At 34.5% G+C, this 18,465-nt stretch overlaps 1 long non-coding RNA gene across 1 annotated transcript in view; it reads right to left on the minus strand.

Moving 5' to 3' along the window:
* Nucleotides 1-18,465, minus strand: part of LOC148942196 (uncharacterized) — a 63,338-nt gene that overhangs the window by 21,436 nt on the left and 23,437 nt on the right. Inside the window, exon 2 of the long non-coding RNA XR_016143162.1 lies at nucleotides 9,123-9,333. This is a non-coding gene — a long non-coding RNA (uncharacterized LOC148942196). The remainder of the gene's footprint in view (nucleotides 1-9,122; nucleotides 9,334-18,465) is intronic.

An 18,465-nucleotide genomic window follows, 5' to 3' on the forward strand; every position in this document is an offset into this window, starting at 1 on the left:
ATTATTGTACCCCTGACTGATGGCCTCCAAAGAAACAAGGAAACTTTAATTCTTATTATTAAAAATCTATTAAGCCTGGAAGCATTATTTACAGTGATAAATGGGGAGCTTATAGTACATTGTCTAGCCATGGATATACTCATTACCAAATTAATCATCCAGCCAATGTTGTGCCACTGGTGCAAGTGTGGCATGCTGGCAGTATTGCAACACTTTGGCAGCAGTCAACCAGGCCTTTTGTTGGCTCTATCCCCCTGGAATCAATAGGGCCCTTAGAGCACCAGTCAGTGACATCTCTAGTGCATTAGAAAGTGATGATGAAGAGTTAGATATGAGTGATTAGCTTGTATACATTAAGTGCTATTTATCTGATATTTATAAAACTGTATATGTAGCTGTCATTAAGTGTTTGTTTTGATGAAAGATGTTTTGGAAAATTGAAGAAACTTAGAAGTAATTTTGAAAATAATTTGCAACAGAAATGAGTGTTATATTTGGACTCAGGACAAAATTCTGATGCTAGTGGTGTGTTTTTTTTTTTATCTAGTGGTATATTTTTTTTATCTTTTTTTTAGTCTGTTAATATAAACCTTACCTGCAAAATTATATGCTTCTGGAAAATAAGTGCATAATTAGGGCAATAAAACATTGATTGGAGAATTGGTTAGCCTAATATCTACAAAATCATATTATTGAATTAGGAATAAAGTGAATACACCATTTGATGCCTTTTTTATGCTGATTATAAATATAATAAGCATTTCTATCGGAAATGAAGGTAAAATTCTACTTTAGTTACTTTTGGCTATCTTGGAAAGGGGTTGGGTTAAGAAAATGAAACTTTCAGGGATGGGTCTACAAGCTCAAGTATGTCCCAGGAAGGTATTTTGAAATGCATACCTCCACTTCTTCTCCCTCTAGAGGGTCATGAAATTTGCCTACATGACAGGTCTATGCCCATTGAAATTTTGACAAAACAACATTTTACCTTAATTTTCAGTTATCAGTTTCTTTTTCTCTGGCTTTAGCTCTGAAAATGCAATTTCAGTTATTTGAGCAGAATTTTAAGACATATAAATAGTTTGTTTCCAATATTTAGGAAATGTATTTGCATATCTTTAAAACCTTATAAATTGGGATTGAGCAAAGTTGTGCAGCAATTTTGAAAACACTTTTCTTGTACTTTATTTAAGCAGAAGATCTATTTTGCAAGGTTTCGCTTTTATAACACACATATTTTTAAAGGACATCCAAGGTCAGTACCCTCTAGAGGGAGAAGGAGTGGAGGTAGATACTTCAATATACCTTCCCAGGACATACTTTAGCCTGTAGACCTATCCCTTAAAGTTTCATTTTCTTAACCTAACCCCTTTCCAAGATAGTCAAAAGTAGCTAAAGTATAATTTTACCGAAATGAGTTTCAGCCCCCCCCCCTATATAGGCTATACCTAACCTAACTCAACCTTACCTAACCCTGAATTGGACTATATAGGGGGGGGGGCGGGCTGAAATTCATTTCCGAAATGCTTATTATATTCGTAATCAGCATTAAAAAAGGCATCGAATGGTGTAATCACTTTAGTCCTAGCCTAACTCAATAATATGGTTTGGTAAATATTGACCAGAGAATCTAATACTAGCCTACATCTCTTTTTCTAATTTAACCTCTGTATCATAATTAATCTTAACTGAAATCCCCCTCACAGGAGAAAATTTAGCCTTAGGCCTAGTTCTCAATGCATTCCCTGAAGTTTCATTCCCCAAACTTAGCCTAGTCTAGCTGCTTTTCAAGATAACAAGAAGATCCCTTGTGTGGAATATACTAATCCCAGTGCTGCAAATTAGATTCTCCATAGGTTTAGTAGCCAAATTCATATGACAAAGAAGCAGGAAGAGCCAAGGCTATAGCCCACAAGAAGGATAGCCAACTGTCACTTAAGCTAGGCAAATTGAATATTATAAAATTCAGAGCCTACCCTATATCTTTTTTCAGGTTTTCTAACCTTTTACTCGATTGTTTTGCCCTTAAATGCAACTCAACTCAATAGCCTACTAATAGCGAAGTTTGCAGGTTATTCAAGTATGCCTATGAGAAACGCCGGGTGGTTTTTCTTCCTTTCTTTCTGAAGTTGAGATCAGCGTTGCCGTGGTAATTGATTTAAATATTAGAGAGTTTTCCGACATGAAAGTTGCGCGGTATCTGTGGTCGCACAGTGCATTGAAGTCTTCTTGGCAATGCGAGGCCTGGGATTCATTCCCAGCTGCCAGTAAAACAAAATGTTGCACAAATTTGGATATAGTTTGAAGTAATATAGTGTCATCAAATATATTTAGTTAGTATAGAGACAAAAGCACGGACGTAGAAATCCATTTTGGGAGGAGAAGAACATATTTGCAAGGGGGAAATTGTGCGCAAAATATGGAATAATCCAAAAAAATCAAAAAATCGTAAGTAATTTATCGTCAACCCCCTTTCCCTCCCTTACCTCTTTTCATGTGCCTCTCATCATTACATTTACTTACATGCCTGTTTCTAGTTTAGAACACAAGCTGGGAGACAGCTTGGTACTGAGACATAAGAGATTTTAGCCTGTTATGTAACAGATTGTACATATCGGGTATAAGTATTAGTTGAAGAGGAAAGGGTTTTGAGCAGAGCGATCCTAATGTTTGTCATGGTGACGAAAGTCACCAAAAGGGTCTGCACCTGCTTTGACGATCTTTAAACAGAAATTTCCCCGTTTTTTTATATATTCTTTAACCAGGTAAAACCAGTTCTAACCGCTCTAACCAGTAAAACTGGAATGGTAGATAATAGTATCGATTTTATGAGTCTTGCTGTATAGAAATCTTATCTCCTTGATCGATATTCAATAGATACTCAATAGATGCTTGTTCTAGGCATGTGTCTCCTGTGCTTATCATCAAAGGAGTCTAAACCCTTAATTTCGGCTGTTTTTATTCGTCAATTAGGCAACCTAAGAGAGAATACAGAGATCTGCAAAGTAGGCAAAAAAACTGAAGCGGCCTTTGCATCTTTAGTCATTATTTATGGTTGGTCCAAAAGACTTAAACCTCTTGGCGAGTTTTTTTTCTGGTAGTAGCTTAGCAATGGAGATAAATATGATTTATCATTATTCATAGATTCTATTTTGTCAAGGCTTATATCAATGAGCATCTGCCACAGATGCTCTGAAACACGTCCTCTGTTTTCCAGAAAGAATTTACTAGCAACATAACGTACCAGTATATGTTCAAACTAAGGCACATTTGATAGTTATGGAGAAATGTTTAGAGAGTATGAGTAACTTGCAAGAGCAGAAACTGGCACCAGCGCCGACAAAAAAATGTCAACTTTATCTAGCATTTGACGTTTCTCGGCCTTTTTTCAGTTTAACAATGGGTGAAATTAGCGAAATTAGAATAATTCAAAAAATTAGTGTAGTAATAATCGTTTTGTTTCAGTTTGTGAAAAAAAGAGCAATTAGGAAGTTGAAAAACAATACAAAAAACGCCAAACGCTTGTTGGGACTGGTGTTTTTTTTCGACACTAGTGCCATTTTCCACTCTTTTAAGTTACTTCTAACATTTTGGGCATTAGCTTGACTGGACAAAGTAATTTATAAGACAAGGACTAGCCAATTTGTGTATAGAGTTATGTTTAAGCATGCTTAGAGGCATATTTACTAGAACAAGAAGTGGCACCAGGGAAGTTAAGAAAAACGCTTGTGGTTTTAGGAAAGGGAATTTTCGCACTTAGGTTAATAATTGAGAACTGTATGAACCATCAGTCCCCTTTATTCTTGTTTCTCTTAAGTTTGGTAGAGTAGGAACAGGCTTGGCGGATCATCTCAGAAAAACTAAGGGGGAGGAGTAAAGAATGCTCAAACTTTAGGCACAATATTTAATGAACAGAGTAATAATGGGAACTAAGGCGACAGCTGTACTAGGGACAGCTTTGCATAGTCTATTTATGGATTAAAATCGGGTTTTCTTTAACTATAGTGAATATTTATTGGTATAAACTAGCAAAAACAGGATAAGGTAAAAAAATATATGGCGATACAAATTAGACGAGAGACAGAAATATATTGCCTATTTTCTAGTACCGCACAATGATTCATAGTTTTATTCTATTTGAGGTACTCCTCTCATTTATTAATTAATTTAAAATACTCTTATCACAAAGTAAGTTTTTCAAACAAAAGTCAAGAGCTCCATTTAAACCGACAATGAGCAGAAATATGCTAAAATAATCTTCCAAGCGTAAAACTACCACAAATCACCATCAATAAATAAATAAAACCCCAAAACCAGCAGAAATTTCAATAAATAACCGAGTGAAACTCAATACGAGCAGAAATTAACATAAGTAGGCCTGACATGCCCCCGGGCCTTCTGAAAACCAGACCATAATTTGCAGTTTATAAAACAAAATAAATATTAAATGTTTTCTCTTTTTTAGCTTTAATAAAGTGGAAATTATTGAGACTTTAATGTGTAAATGTCTGTAAATTTGTATTAAACTGTCTATCAACATTCATTTGTTGTATTTCAGATGTTTTGTTTCCTTACTATAATCATTAGACTATTACACCTTGTCACCAAAGAGCATCTGTAATTATGTTTTAACATGTTTTGTGTGGCAGAACAATCACTTGTATCGTGAAAGTCACCGGCAGGATGTAAGTTATTTCAATAATTTTGACGAGTTCGTTGAATCATCTCGGTAGCTTGAAAAGTTCGAACCAAACTTTCGAAGAAATCAGACTGATATCAATTGAAAAAGTAATTTTACAGTCAAAGCTTGAAAGACTAAAGCTGGATTGTTGATTCCTTATGGTCGGTAGGAACTACACAAATTTTGTATCTTTCTCTTAGAAAAATCTGGTGATTCTTGGTTGAAAGCAGTCAAACCTCCCAAAAAATCGATTTTTTTTTCTATAGAGGCAAGCATTCGTCACGCCCATGAGTCCGTCAACGGAAGAATAAAAAAAGACTGGCTTCATAACTCTGATTATCATTCCCAGAACCAACGCTCCCTTTTCATAGTCAGCGCAATAGCGTAGACTTAAACGGTGTTTTCACGCAAGGGAGTCATAGGCAGCGCCATAGTGCTGCCTAAGTAAAAAGTGATGTGGCACACCACATTTGTTTATTTTTTGTTTTGCTATCAAACAGTTCGTAGTAACGAACAGTAAGTAAGGAGCGAACCGGCTCAAGAGTAACCGAAACTCTAAAAAACGAAATTTTGATAACAGTACAACATCAAAAGAATCTGATTTTTTTGCTGATTTCAAATATATAGAAAATGAGGAAACACCCCCTAAAAGTAATAGATCAGATTCGGCGTATCAGAGAACCCTAGTACAGAAGTTTCAAGCTCCTATCTGTAAAAATGTGAAATTTTGTATTTTTTGCCAGAAGAAAGATCATGGACGTGTGCTTGTTAGTTTTTTTTTTTTTTCCCAGGGGTGATCGTATCGAACCAGTGGTCTTAGAATCTCGCGGGAGGACTCATTCGAATGGAAATTAAAAGTACTAGTGCCCTTTTTAAGTGACTAAAAAATGGACGGCAACTAGGCCCCTTCCAACGCTCATTTTTTCCCAAAAGTCCCCGATCAAAATTTTGAGATAGCCATTTTGTTCAGCATGGTCAAATATTCTATAACTATGTCTTTGAGGATGACTTAATCCCCCACAGTCACCGGGGGAAGGCCTGCAAGTTGTGAACTTTGCCCAGTGTTAACGTATAGTATTGGTTATTGGGAAGTATTCAGAAGTTTTCAGGGGGGATTTTGTCTGGTAGTTGGGGGGATGGGGTGGGTCGAGGGGTACGTGGGAGGATCTTTCATGGAGGAAGTTATCATTGGGGAAGCGACATTGCTATGAAGGGGGCACCAGCTTTCCTAGCATTATTTAAAAAAAACGATTTATAAATTAAATAATAAAAAAAAAACAATTTTTTCAACTGAAAGTAAGGAACAACATCAAAATTTAAAACGAAAAGGAATTATTCCGTATATGAAAGGGGCTGTCCCCTCCTTAACGCCTCGCTCTTTACGCTGAAGTTTGACTCTGTCTCACAACTTTTTTTTAAGCGATAAAAAACTTTAGCGTAGAGAGCCGGCGTTGAGGAGGGGACAGCCCCTTTCATATACGGAATAATTTCTGTTCGTTTTAAGTTTTAATCTCGCTCCTTACTTTCAGTTAAAAAAAACTTGTTTTTTTTATTTTTTCCGTTTTAGACCAGGACCCTTCGTTTAGAAGGAGTTGTCGTAGAAGCTTAGAAAAGGGCTCCTCCGATTGGAAATTGAAAGGGCTAGCGCCCTTTTCGATAATTATAAGTGATTGGAGGGCAACCCCCCCCCCCCCTCACGCCTATCATTTCCCCAGACACATCCAATAAAACTTTTTAGATAGCAATTGTGTTCAGCGTAGTTGTAAGGTCCAAAAATTATGCATTTGAGGATGACAATCACCGACAGTCCTCAGAAAAAAGCTTTCAAGGTATGCTCTTGGAGCATAATAAACTTCAGAGGGGGTCAATGGATTGAAAATCAGAAGCTCTAGTGCCCTTTTTAAGAGTCAAAGTGATCAGAGTGCAGCTACCCCCTCTCCCCAACAAGTCTAATTTTCCCCAAATATAGGGTATTTAATATAAATTTCGAGACAGCCATTTGTTTAAAAAATAGTTCAAAGATCACTTAACAAGGCCTTTGGGGTTGACACAGCCCCCAGAGTCGGGGGGCGAGGGTTGTAAGTTTTGCCCCAGGGGAATATAAAGTTTTTATGGAAGGAGTGGTCGTGTGAACTTTAGAGGAGACTCATTTGATTGGAAATTTATATTTCTAGTTCCTTTTTAGAAGTCAAAAGTGATAGAGGGCAACTAGCTCTACCTTGCGCCAGAGCCCAGGGGACGACTCCTCAGAGCCCTGGGGGAAGGGTTGTAAGTTATGCCCCGTAGGCATATAAGGTTTTTATGGAATGTGTGGTCGTATAAGCTTCAGATCGAATGAAGCTTATTTGATTGGAAGTCGGAACTTCTAGTGCCCTTTTCAAGAGTCAAAAGTAAATAGAGGGCAACCATCCCCCCCAGGCTAACATTCTCCAAACATATCCAATTAAAATCTTAGGAAAGCCATTCCATACAGAGTTGTTGAAGATCCAGTAATTATGTCTTTGGGGATGTCAACCTCCTCACAGTCCCCAGGGCAATTCGTTCATTGTTTACATATAATATATGTTATTGCGAAAGGTACGTATTTCGAACTTTACTTTCCAAAAAGACGAAGGGCATTGGGCATTCAGGTGGGCCTTCCAGAGAATAGTGAGTAGAGTGTTGAACTAAATCAAAACATGTTATGCGTATACGGATTGTCGAAAAGGTGTAGCTCAGAACTGACTGGGTAAATTAATTTGGAACTTTCAGGAAATGATTACGGAGATGATAAAAAAAAGGCAATATTTGCATGCCACCACTACTACTACAACCACACTACTCCATTTACATTACTGAGGGGAAATTTGAACTAAATCAAAAGATTCTATGTGCATGTACATTGTCAAAAGATTGTATCTCGATAATTGATTTGGGTATTAAGCAGGAAAGTTCAGATAATGCTTAAACGGGAAGATCCTCTGATCAAAAGGCAATATGTGCACGCTACTACTATTACTACTTTTATATTTACTGCTACTACATTTACTACTACTTCTACTACATCAACTACTACTTTTTTGCAACTACTTGCAAGGCTAAGAGCATTGAGATAAAAATTTCAAGAAGTATACGAGCATACAAGTTATCAAAAGGACATATCAGCAATATCAGACAAAGGGCTATTGTATTAAGTAGAAGATTCTAGGACTTGATGAGAGGAATTTTCAACTGACCACAAGCCAAGACGTTAATGCTAAGGAGCAGATATTAACGAACAGAAAAGATTCGTTTCAATCGTTTCAATCTGTAAGTTTAAATGAAAAAAGCTTATGCAAGCTTCGCTTCTCACTAAGACTATCTGTCTTGGCTATATTTTTTTTCCAATTATCAATGGCTCTCAACTTTTTTATCACAGTCCACCAAGTTGCTTTTGATTCAAAAATGTTTGTTTTTAATCCAAAAACCAACATTTAAACGAACAGAAATTGCAATAAATAACACAGTCAAACTCAAAATATGGGAAAATTGACATGAATAGGGCTGATAACCCCCATGCCTTCTCAAGACGAGAAAATCATTTGCATTTCACTGAAAAAACAAATGAATGTGGATTTTCAGTTTAATATGCATATACTGATATTTATTCTCTAAAGTTTTAATATTTTTTTATTTATTAAAGTAAAAAAAAAGTGAAAACACTTAAAATGTATTTAGTTTTTAGTAAAGGGTAAATTATGCTCTGGTTTTAAGAACGAATGGGGGTTGTAAACCCTACTCAAGTTAATTTTTGCTCATTTTGAGTTTGACTCGGTTATCTATTGTAATTTCTATTTGTTTTGTGTTTAATTTATTTATTAATGGAGATGTGGTACTTTTACGCTTGGAAGATTATTTGAATTTGTTTCTGTTCATTTTTAGCTTAATGGAGTTTTTTAATTTTCTTTGAAAAACTTTTTTTGTGGAAAAAGTGTCTTAAATTAATCTGTCTTAAACCAACTTCCAAAATGTTTCGATCTTGATTGTGATTGGTCTGGGTCATAAATTTGATCGGACCAAAATTCAAAATTTATTCCTGCGTCTGAACACAGCATCAGTTAAGAACGATCGTTACATCTATTATTATTGTTTTCACAGAGAATATAAATGTGTACCATTGGAGGTTAAAAATTGGACCCATGGCCCTCCCAAACATACAATGCCCAGTGTACCCCTAAGTGCCAACGATCAAATTGGATCGGAAATTGGAGATAACTATTTTACTCTGGTTAGATGAAAGGTGAGTATGGCTTTTGGAGTGACACGAATTACTCAGCCCGAGGCACAGGGCCCCTAACTTATGGAAATTTATTATTTTTCACAAACGGAATGTTGCATAATTAAGGCTTGTTGCATCGTTAAGCCCAAGCTCACTATAGTCTCCTTTTTTCAAGATACAAAAAAAAAATCTCAAAACGCATACCAATCTAACCAGTTACTAACTACGAAGTTCACTCTAAATAAAGACTTCCTTGGAAAGACTTGTAAGACTCCATCTTACTGTCGGGCTGCTTATCGCTTTCTTCAACTATATCCGTGTTCTCCAGGGCTGTGGAAGCATCATTTTCCCAGATGGCTGTCGCATCTTTCTTATGAACCTCTAGATATTCGGCAAATTTCGGGTCATTTTTCGCCTGAAATACAAGAAACTATTAAAAACAATAGTGATAAATATGCTAGTCAAATACAAATGAAGTAAAGATATATTTCATAGATGATGTGGTATGATAAGTACATATTATACATAGATATGATAAGTTAAAACGTTATTATCATAACGTAATTTAATACGTTATACGTTATTACCATAACGTTATTACCATTCCTGCGCACCCAGCAAACAGTTGTTTTTTTTGTGTGTTCGTTTCGTCACCAATCACCTTTTTTAAGGCCATGTAAAAAAAAGAGATATGGTGCAGATCTCCGTTTCTTGGCCCTTTAGTCAGGAAGTGCCATGGAAGGTTGGGGGCCAGCTTTGCCGTTTAACTTACCTGGATTTCTCCAAGTACCCATTTGGAACTGGGTCAACTCTGGCTAAGCCTACAGAGCCATACCACCGACCCTCGTCCCAAACCAAATAATCAGCATACTTTAGACCAGGGATGGCCAACCCGAATGATTTTGTGAACCACTAGGGGAATCATTCATCACTTCACGGACCACTTACAAAATAATATATACTATTAGATTTACATGCAATACGGTCATTTTTTAGAGAAAAATTAAAAAATAATGAGTTATTATTATCGTGTTTACTTTTATTCTTACGTGCAGAAATAGAAAAAATAATAATAATTAAGTGAATTTTCGCTTGAAACTGAAAGTCTGTCCTGCTCTATAATCAATCAACTATTCGTATTAAGGAATGGTCAGTGCGTCACCGAGGTCCCCCATCCCTGTAACCATAATCGTGTGTAAATCATACCCAACGGTAACTACTTTCCGCAATATTTGGCCACTTCCTGCTCGATCTAGGAGCCAATAGTCCGTGTATTCCCATGCTAGTCCATGCTGATGGACTAGCATGTTGTTCTTCTGCTATCGACCAGTGAGGAGTTATTGCAAGCTAATGAGTAAAATTTGCCGCGTAAAGATACATACCGAATAAACCAGCCAAAACCGGTGCTTATGGTGCTTGTCCACTGCAAACTCGCCCTCACTGTAAGCACAACTGTTGTTCATAGTATCTATAGTATATTGTCCAGTAAAGCCTTTTTGAAATTAATATTTAAAACATGCCAAAGTTAGGATTTAGCTCCACTGTGGTTTAAAAGAAAATTCTTGGCTAATTCTAGGACAAGTTTGTATATGCTAGACCAGTTGCTTGGTTTCTATTCCAGTGAATTCTATTAATTTCCTTTCAAATGACTCCTATCCCAACTTTGCTCTCCCTTTTTTACTTCTTTTTTGTACCAGGGCTAGCGGGCTATCAGAACATCATAGAGCTACTTAATATTTCATTTTATAGGAAATTCATACATATAGTCGCTTTTGTAATTGATCGTCTCTTACTAGGTTGCTAGCTACCACTGCAACCCGGACAAAACACAATTTTAGAATAAATCAATTTTTTACAAAAAACTGCATTTTCGTATACCAGGTGATGAATAACGTCATAGCCGTAGGATATGACATACACTAATGCATAAATTTCAGGGATATATGCAAAGGAAAATACCTTGTTCGTGCTGAGTTAAGTAACTATGTAATTGAAACAAAAATGATTCATGGAGAATATCTAGAAAACGAAGTTTTTGGTATATAAAATTTGTAAATATATAGAACTGAACACAATTTTGCGTTGAAAAGACCTAGAACAGAACTCGTCGATGCTCTTAAGGGCAGAATAGTATTCTGTTAAGTATCCTTCTTAGTCTGAACACTAATATTCATAATAACACAACTGTCATTTCGGAAATGTGTAAAGCTTTACAAAATACCCCATAGTAACTAAAGTATTAAAATAAATCATCATTTCCATGATGATGCAACAAACTTATCTTTTGGAAAGTATACATATAAAGCTGAAAACTGGTACATTTCAAATAGTAAAGGGTTGCAGCAGTAGCTGCAACCTAGTAAGAGACAAACACGTCACATACTAACAAAAAATAGCTTAAATTCCTAAAAATTGTGTCAGATCCAAACATAAAGAGCACTATTACAACCACCTTGTCCGAAAACTTCTTTAAAGGAAAGTTATATCCCTTGCCTTGAACAACAAGGAAAATCCATTGGCTTGAAAAACAAAGAAAGTGGCTGCAACCACGATATTCTGCATTGCAAGCATCTTTTTTCGTTTTTCCTCCACTGTTAGTGAGGCACTGGAACATCATAGAGGGCTGTTCAATGGCTCATTTTAAAGGGAATCGCTACATATAGTGGCTTTTATAATTAATTATTTGAAAAAAACTACGTTTTCTAAAGAGTTAAAGAGGCTGAGTCACAAGTTCGAACCTTAAAACGTACAGGGATTAGGAGGTACAGTTGGGGGGCTGCCACCCCCTAACCCCCCACTTTCGCAGCCCTTAAATAAATAAAAAGTTTTTTAAACTGAAAGTAAGGAGCGACGTTAAAACTTAAAACAAACAGAAATTATTCCGTGTATGAAAGGGGCTGTGAGTAGTAAGGCCATAGGGAATATCAATCCTACGCTTTAGGCATGGATATGTGTGTAGTTTAACCGGTACATTGGCTTATCAGGGTCAGTCACCTATTACTACGAACGGTACCTGCCATACCAGACGGGTTTCTGAGGTAAAACCCATTTTAGAGTTTGGTCGTAATAATATAATTTAAAGCAAACAGGTTTACATTCACACCTACAAGATCATACACAGTTTCAGGGATACATTCACGGGTTTTTGAAGCACTTTCATCATAACATGTTTTATTATTATTTTTTTGGCAATTGACATTTTTTTCTGATAACAAGTACCATTCATTGCGATCGTAGCTCTATGTTGGCTCGTTTTAAATACTTCAGCTTGTCTATTCATTTGTGTTAAATAAAAATCTTGAATCTGGAAAATGAAAAAATAAGTATTTAAACAAAATGTACGATGCTGCTAATTAAAGAATAGTAGGCTACACTCAGAATTGTTTGCATGAGGGTTCAGTTAAAGAGGGCTCACTTGCAAGAGGGTTCAGATGCATGGGGGTTCAGTTGCTTGGGGTTCAGTTACACGGGGATTCAGTTACAATGGAACCCACACAAAAACAATGGGGCACACACAAAAGCCAAATGAATGACATTGTGACTTGACCTAGCTTTACCTCTCCGATGTGGTCTGTATAATACACAAGTAACGTTTGAAAAGTATTGTCAATTTAAAATAGGATCTAACGTTCCCTTCGTTCCCCCTTTTCTGAGAAGCAGGGGAGGGTAGGAGAGGGGGAGGGGGAGCCAATTTTGGAGGTAACACATTCTAAAACTTGGCATGGTTTTTGTTTTTGATAAGCTAAAACCTTGAGAATATTAAGCCTTTTAGAAGAAAAACAAAATCTTTAATCATTAAGAAATTACAACGACCATCCTGTTTCAGAATTCCTATCAAGTCGAAAAATAAAGCAAAAACGAAAACAATTACAAAAAAAAACAACCTAATTTTAAACAGTTTTTGGGAAACAAGGTGAAAGTAAAGTGCAACTCGTCCGAAAGTAACCATAACTCTAAAAACAGAATTTTAATAATTATAGATACATGAAAATGATTGGCTTTATACGCTTATTGCAAATACATAAATTTCTTTAGGTTTAATGTTATCCGCCAAAAGCTAAAACCTTGAGAATATTAAGCCATTTAGAAGAAAAACAAAATCTTTAGTTATTAAGAAATTTCAACGACCATCCAGTTTCAGAATTCCTATCAAGTCGAACAATAAAGCAAAAATGAAAACAACTAAAAAAACCCTAATTTTGAACAGTTTTTGGGAAACAAGGTGAAAGTAAAGTGCAACTCGTCCGAAAGTAACCATAACTCAAAAAACAGAATTTTAATAATTATAGATACATGAAAATGATTGGCTTTATACACTGATTCCAAATAAATAAATTTCCTTAGGTTTAATGTTATCCGTCAAAAGCTAAAACCTTGAGAATATTAAGCATTTTAGAAGAAAAACAAAATCTTTAGTAATTAAGAAATTTCAACGACCATCCTGTTTCAGAATTCCTATCAAGTCTAACAATAAAGCAAAAACGAAAACAACTACAAAAAAAACAACCTAATTTTAAACAGTTTTTGGGAAACAAGGTGAAAGCAAAGTGCAACTTGTCCGAAAGTAACCATAACTCTAAAAACAGAATTTTAATATATATAGATACATGAAAATGATTGGCTTTATACGCTGACCAAATATATAAATTTCCTTAGGTTTAATGTTATCCGCCAAAAGCTAAAACCTTGAGAATATTAAGCCCTTTTGAAGAAAAACAAAATCTTTAGTTATTAAGAAATTTCAACGACCATCCAGTTTCAGAATTCATATCCAGTCGAACAATTAAACAAAAACTAAAACAACTACAAAAAAACCCTAATTTTAAACAATTTTTGGGAAACAAAGTGAAAGTAAAGTGCAACTCGCCCGAAAGTAACCTTAACTATAAAAACATAATTTTAATAATTATAGATACATGAAAATGATTGGCTTTATACGCAGATTCCAAATACGTAAATTTCCTTAGGTTTAATGTTATCCGTCAAAAGCTAAAACCTTGATAATATTAAGCATTTTATAAGAAAAACAAAATATTTAGTCATTAAGAAATTTCAAATACCATCCAGTTTCAGAATTCCTATCAAGTCTAACAATAAAGCAAAAACGAAAACAACTACAAAAAACCCTAATTTTAAACAGTTTTTGGGAAACAAGGTGAAAGTAAAGCGCAACTCGTCCGGAAGTAACCCTACCTCTAAAAACAGAATTTTAATAATTATAGATACAGGAAAATGATTGGCTTTATACGCTGATTCCAAATACATAAATTTCCTTGGGTTTAATGTTAACCGTCAAAAGCTAAAACCTTGAGAATATTAAGCCTTTTAGAAGAAAAAAAAAATCTTTAGTCATTAAGAAATTTCAACAGTTTAATTAGATCACCCAATAGAGTACTATCAGTCCACAGCCAAGTTTTCTATCAAAGATAACAAAAAATAATTCATTCTTCTAATCTTTAATCATTACTTAAATCAATATTTATAATGGTTTTTATGTATAAAATTTCGGGTTCTATACGAAATACATCATCATCTTCATCAAATATCACTATATCGCACAGAGGGGGTGGGATACATTCAATTTCATCATCATTTATTGATATATCAATCAAAGGGGTGGGCCTGTCCTCAAATAAATCGCCGCGTACTCTTATTGTAGGTAAACTAGGAGCCAACCGCTCGTCATCCTCTATGCAAAGACGGACTGAAGACCCCCGCCGTACCAGATCTTCCGACGTATACGACAGACCATCTTCCGTATTATGTACTTCTAGCACATCATCAGTACCATCATCGGTTTTAGTAGTACTAAGAAGGATCTCCTCATCAAGTGAGAGGTCCCAACCAAGCCATACATCCTAAAAAGATTGAGAACACTATGATAAAAAATTTCTCGTAGGAAAAATATTTTTCATCAGTGATAACACTTTTTCTGTTCGAACTAGCAAGTTTAGTTAGGTTATAAATACCAAATTTTCCACTTCAGTTAAGATTTTTCTCAAAGAGATGAAAAAATTTTAAATAATGTTCCAAATTTTTCATAGAAGATAGAAAAGTTCAAGTTCTCTTCTAAATTTAAACCAAAGTGGAAACTATAAAGAAATTTTTTAGATTTTAAGAAAGTAAGGAAACGAGGAAGCACGGCCTTTTTCAAATATTTTACTAAATACTAATAAAATTGAAAGTGATTGGTAATTGGATGGATCATTTCCTATGCTTTAGAAATATTTTAAAAGCTTCTAAAGTAGAATTTCGTAAAATTTGAGTTTGGGGGGGGGAAAGAGATTTCAAGAACATCTTCCCATGATATAAAGTGTGCTCTGAAGTCGATTCTGGTGTTTATAGCACTCTATCTATTAACGCTTTAGAAATATTAAAAAAAGCTTCTAAAGCAGCATTTTGTAAAATCTCGAATTTGGGAGGAAGGGGGATTTCAAAAACATCTTCCCATGACATAACATATCCTCTAAAGTTGATTCTCATATTTGTAGCACTCTATCTATTAGCGCTTTTGAAATATTTAAAAAAGCTTCTAAAGTACAATTTTGGGATTTTTTTTTTAAATTTACCGGAAATCTAAACCCACTGAAATTTTCCCTGAAGATTTCCCATGAAATTCTCGAAAATTCTATCATGTCTTAAAAAGCTATTTAAACTTACATCCGCCATTGAAGAATCGACAACTTCGTTTGAGGTATTCATCCCTTTTTTCTATCTTTATTTCAATCTGCACTGGAGTTAAGACCTTCAAACATCTAATAATAAACAGTAATAACGGTTAATTATTACGAAAATCATAAGGGAGAGGAATCTATATCTTGGAAATTAAAAGAAATTAAGCCTCTTCTTATCAGATTCAAACGCTTAATACCCCAAGCATATGCGAGCCAATTTTCACTTTAAAGTGCTAACGTATCTGATGAAATAATTTCAGTCCAGTTTCAGAATTCCTATCAAGTCGAACAATAAAGCAAAAACGAAAACAACTACAAAAAAACCCTAATTTTAAACAGTTTTTGGGAAACAAGGTGAAAGTAAAGTGCAACTTGTCCGAAAGTAACCATAACTCTAAAAACAGAATTTTAATACTTATAGATACATAAAATGATTGGCTATATACGTTGATTCCAAATACATAAATTCCCGTAGGTTTAATACTATCCGTCAAAATCTAAAACCTTGATAATATTAAGCATTTTATAATAAAAACAAAATCTTTATTAATTAATTAATTTCAACTACCATCCAGTTTCAGAATTCCTATCGAGTCTAACAATAAAGCAAAAACGAAAACAAATACAAAAAAAAATCACAACTTTAAACAGTTTTTGGGAAAAAAGGTAAAAGTAAAGTGCAAATCGTCCAAAAGTAACCATAACTCTAAAACAGAATCGTAATAATTATAGATACATGAAAATGCTTGGCTTTATACGCTGATTCCAAATACATAAATTTCCTTAGGTTTAATGTTATCCGCCAAAAGCTAAAACCTTGAGAATATTAAGCCCTTTAGAAGAAAAACAAAATCTTTAGTTATTAAGAAATTTCAACGACCATCTAGTTTCAGAATTCATATCAAGTCGAAAAATAAAGCAAAAACTAAAACAACTACAAAAAAACCATAATTTTAAACAGTTTTTGGGAAACAAGGTGAAAGTAAAGTGCAACTCGTCCGAAAGTAACCATAACTCTAAAAACAGAATTTTAATAATTACAGATACATGAAAATGATTGGCTTTATACGCTGATTCCAAATACATATATTTCCTTAGGTTTGATGTTATCCGTCAAAAGCTAAAACCTTGAGAATATTAAGCCTTTTAGAAGAAAAACAAAATCTTTAGTCATTAAGAAATTTCAACGACCATCCAGTTTCAGAATTCCTATCAAGTCGAACAATAAAGCAAAAACGAAAACAACTACAAAAAAACCCTAATTTTAAACACTTTTTGGGAAACAAGGTGAAAGTAAAGTTCAACTCGTCCGAAAGTAACCATAACTCTAAAAACAGAATTTTAATAATTATAGATACATGAAAATGATTGGCTTTATACGCTGATTCCAAATACATAAATTTCCTTGGGTTTAATATTATCCGCCAAAAGCTAAAACCTTAAGAATATTAAGCATTTTATAAGAAAAACAAAATCTTTAGTAATTACTAAACTTCAACGACCATCCTGTTTCAGAATTCCTATCAAGTCGAACAATAAAGCAAAAACGAAAACAACTACAAAAAAAACCCTAATTTTAAACAGTTTTTGGGAAACAAGGTGAAAGTAAAGCGCAACTCGTCCGGAAGTAACCATAACTCTAAAAACAGAATTTTAATAATTATAGATACTTGAAAATGATTGGCTTTATACGCTGATTCCAAATACATAAATTTCCTTGGGTTTAATGTTATCCGTCAAAAGCTAAAACCTTGAGAATATTAAGCCTTTTAGAAGAAAAAAAAAACCTTTAGTCATTAAGAAATTTCAACAGTTTAATTAGATCACCCAATAGAGTACTATTAGTCCACAGCCAAGTTTTCTATCAAAGATAACAAAAAATAATTAATTCTTATAATCTTTACTCATTACTTAAATCAATATTTATAATGGTTTTTATGTATAAAATTTCGGTTTCTATATGAATTACATCATTATCTTCATCTAATATCACTATATCACATAGAGGGTGTGGGATACATTCAATTTCATCATCATTTATTGATATATCAATCAAAGTGATTGGCATTTCCTCAAATAAATCGCCGCGTACTCTTATTGTAGGTACACTAGGAGCCAACCGCTCGTCATCCTCTATGCAAAGACGGACTGAAGACCCCCGTTCCTCCACGGAACACACACACAAACACACACAGACACACACACAAACATACAAAATACGCTTTAGTAAGAACACTCGATATCCTTAAAATCTCTGATTCAAATTATTAAACCTACGGAAATTCATATATTTGATTGATAAGTATTGTCAATTTAAAATAGGAAGGATCTTACGTTCCCTTCGTTCCTCCATATCTGCGGGGCAGGAGAGGGAGGTGGTCATCCTCCATTTCTGAGGGGGCAGGATAGGGAGGGGGACAAATTCGGACGGAAAACCAAAAATACTCAGAATCGAAAATAAACAGGGATCTGCCTCAAGGGAAAGGCTCAGAGCCCCTTCATTCCTCCATAAAAATGGTGAAAGATCGACACACAAAGTACATTATATAAACTAAAATAATATTTTTAGGGTTTTAACAACAATTCTACCTTATGAATTGAGACCAAAAAATACCTGAATATTTTAAAATTTACTTTATTTTAGTTTTCAATTTAAAATCTTTAAAATTATTATTTAAAATGAAAAATATTTATAGTGTCTTAGCAACAATTCTACTTTTTTAATTGACACTAAAATGGCTAAAAATTTTAAAATAAGTTTTATTTTAATTTAGTTTATAAAGAACTCGTTACAGCATTTTATCAGTAAAAGCTAAACACTAAAGCGTTATTTAGTAAAGTCAATTATGGTCTCAAGTGAAGAACGTAAACGA

The sequence above is a fragment of the Artemia sp. Qi Xiang Cuo genome, chromosome 17 (assembly GCF_049724085.1).
Source record: "Artemia sp. Qi Xiang Cuo chromosome 17, ASM4972408v1, whole genome shotgun sequence".
In the NCBI taxonomy this organism is placed as follows: Eukaryota; Metazoa; Arthropoda; class Branchiopoda; order Anostraca; family Artemiidae; genus Artemia; species Artemia sp. Qi Xiang Cuo.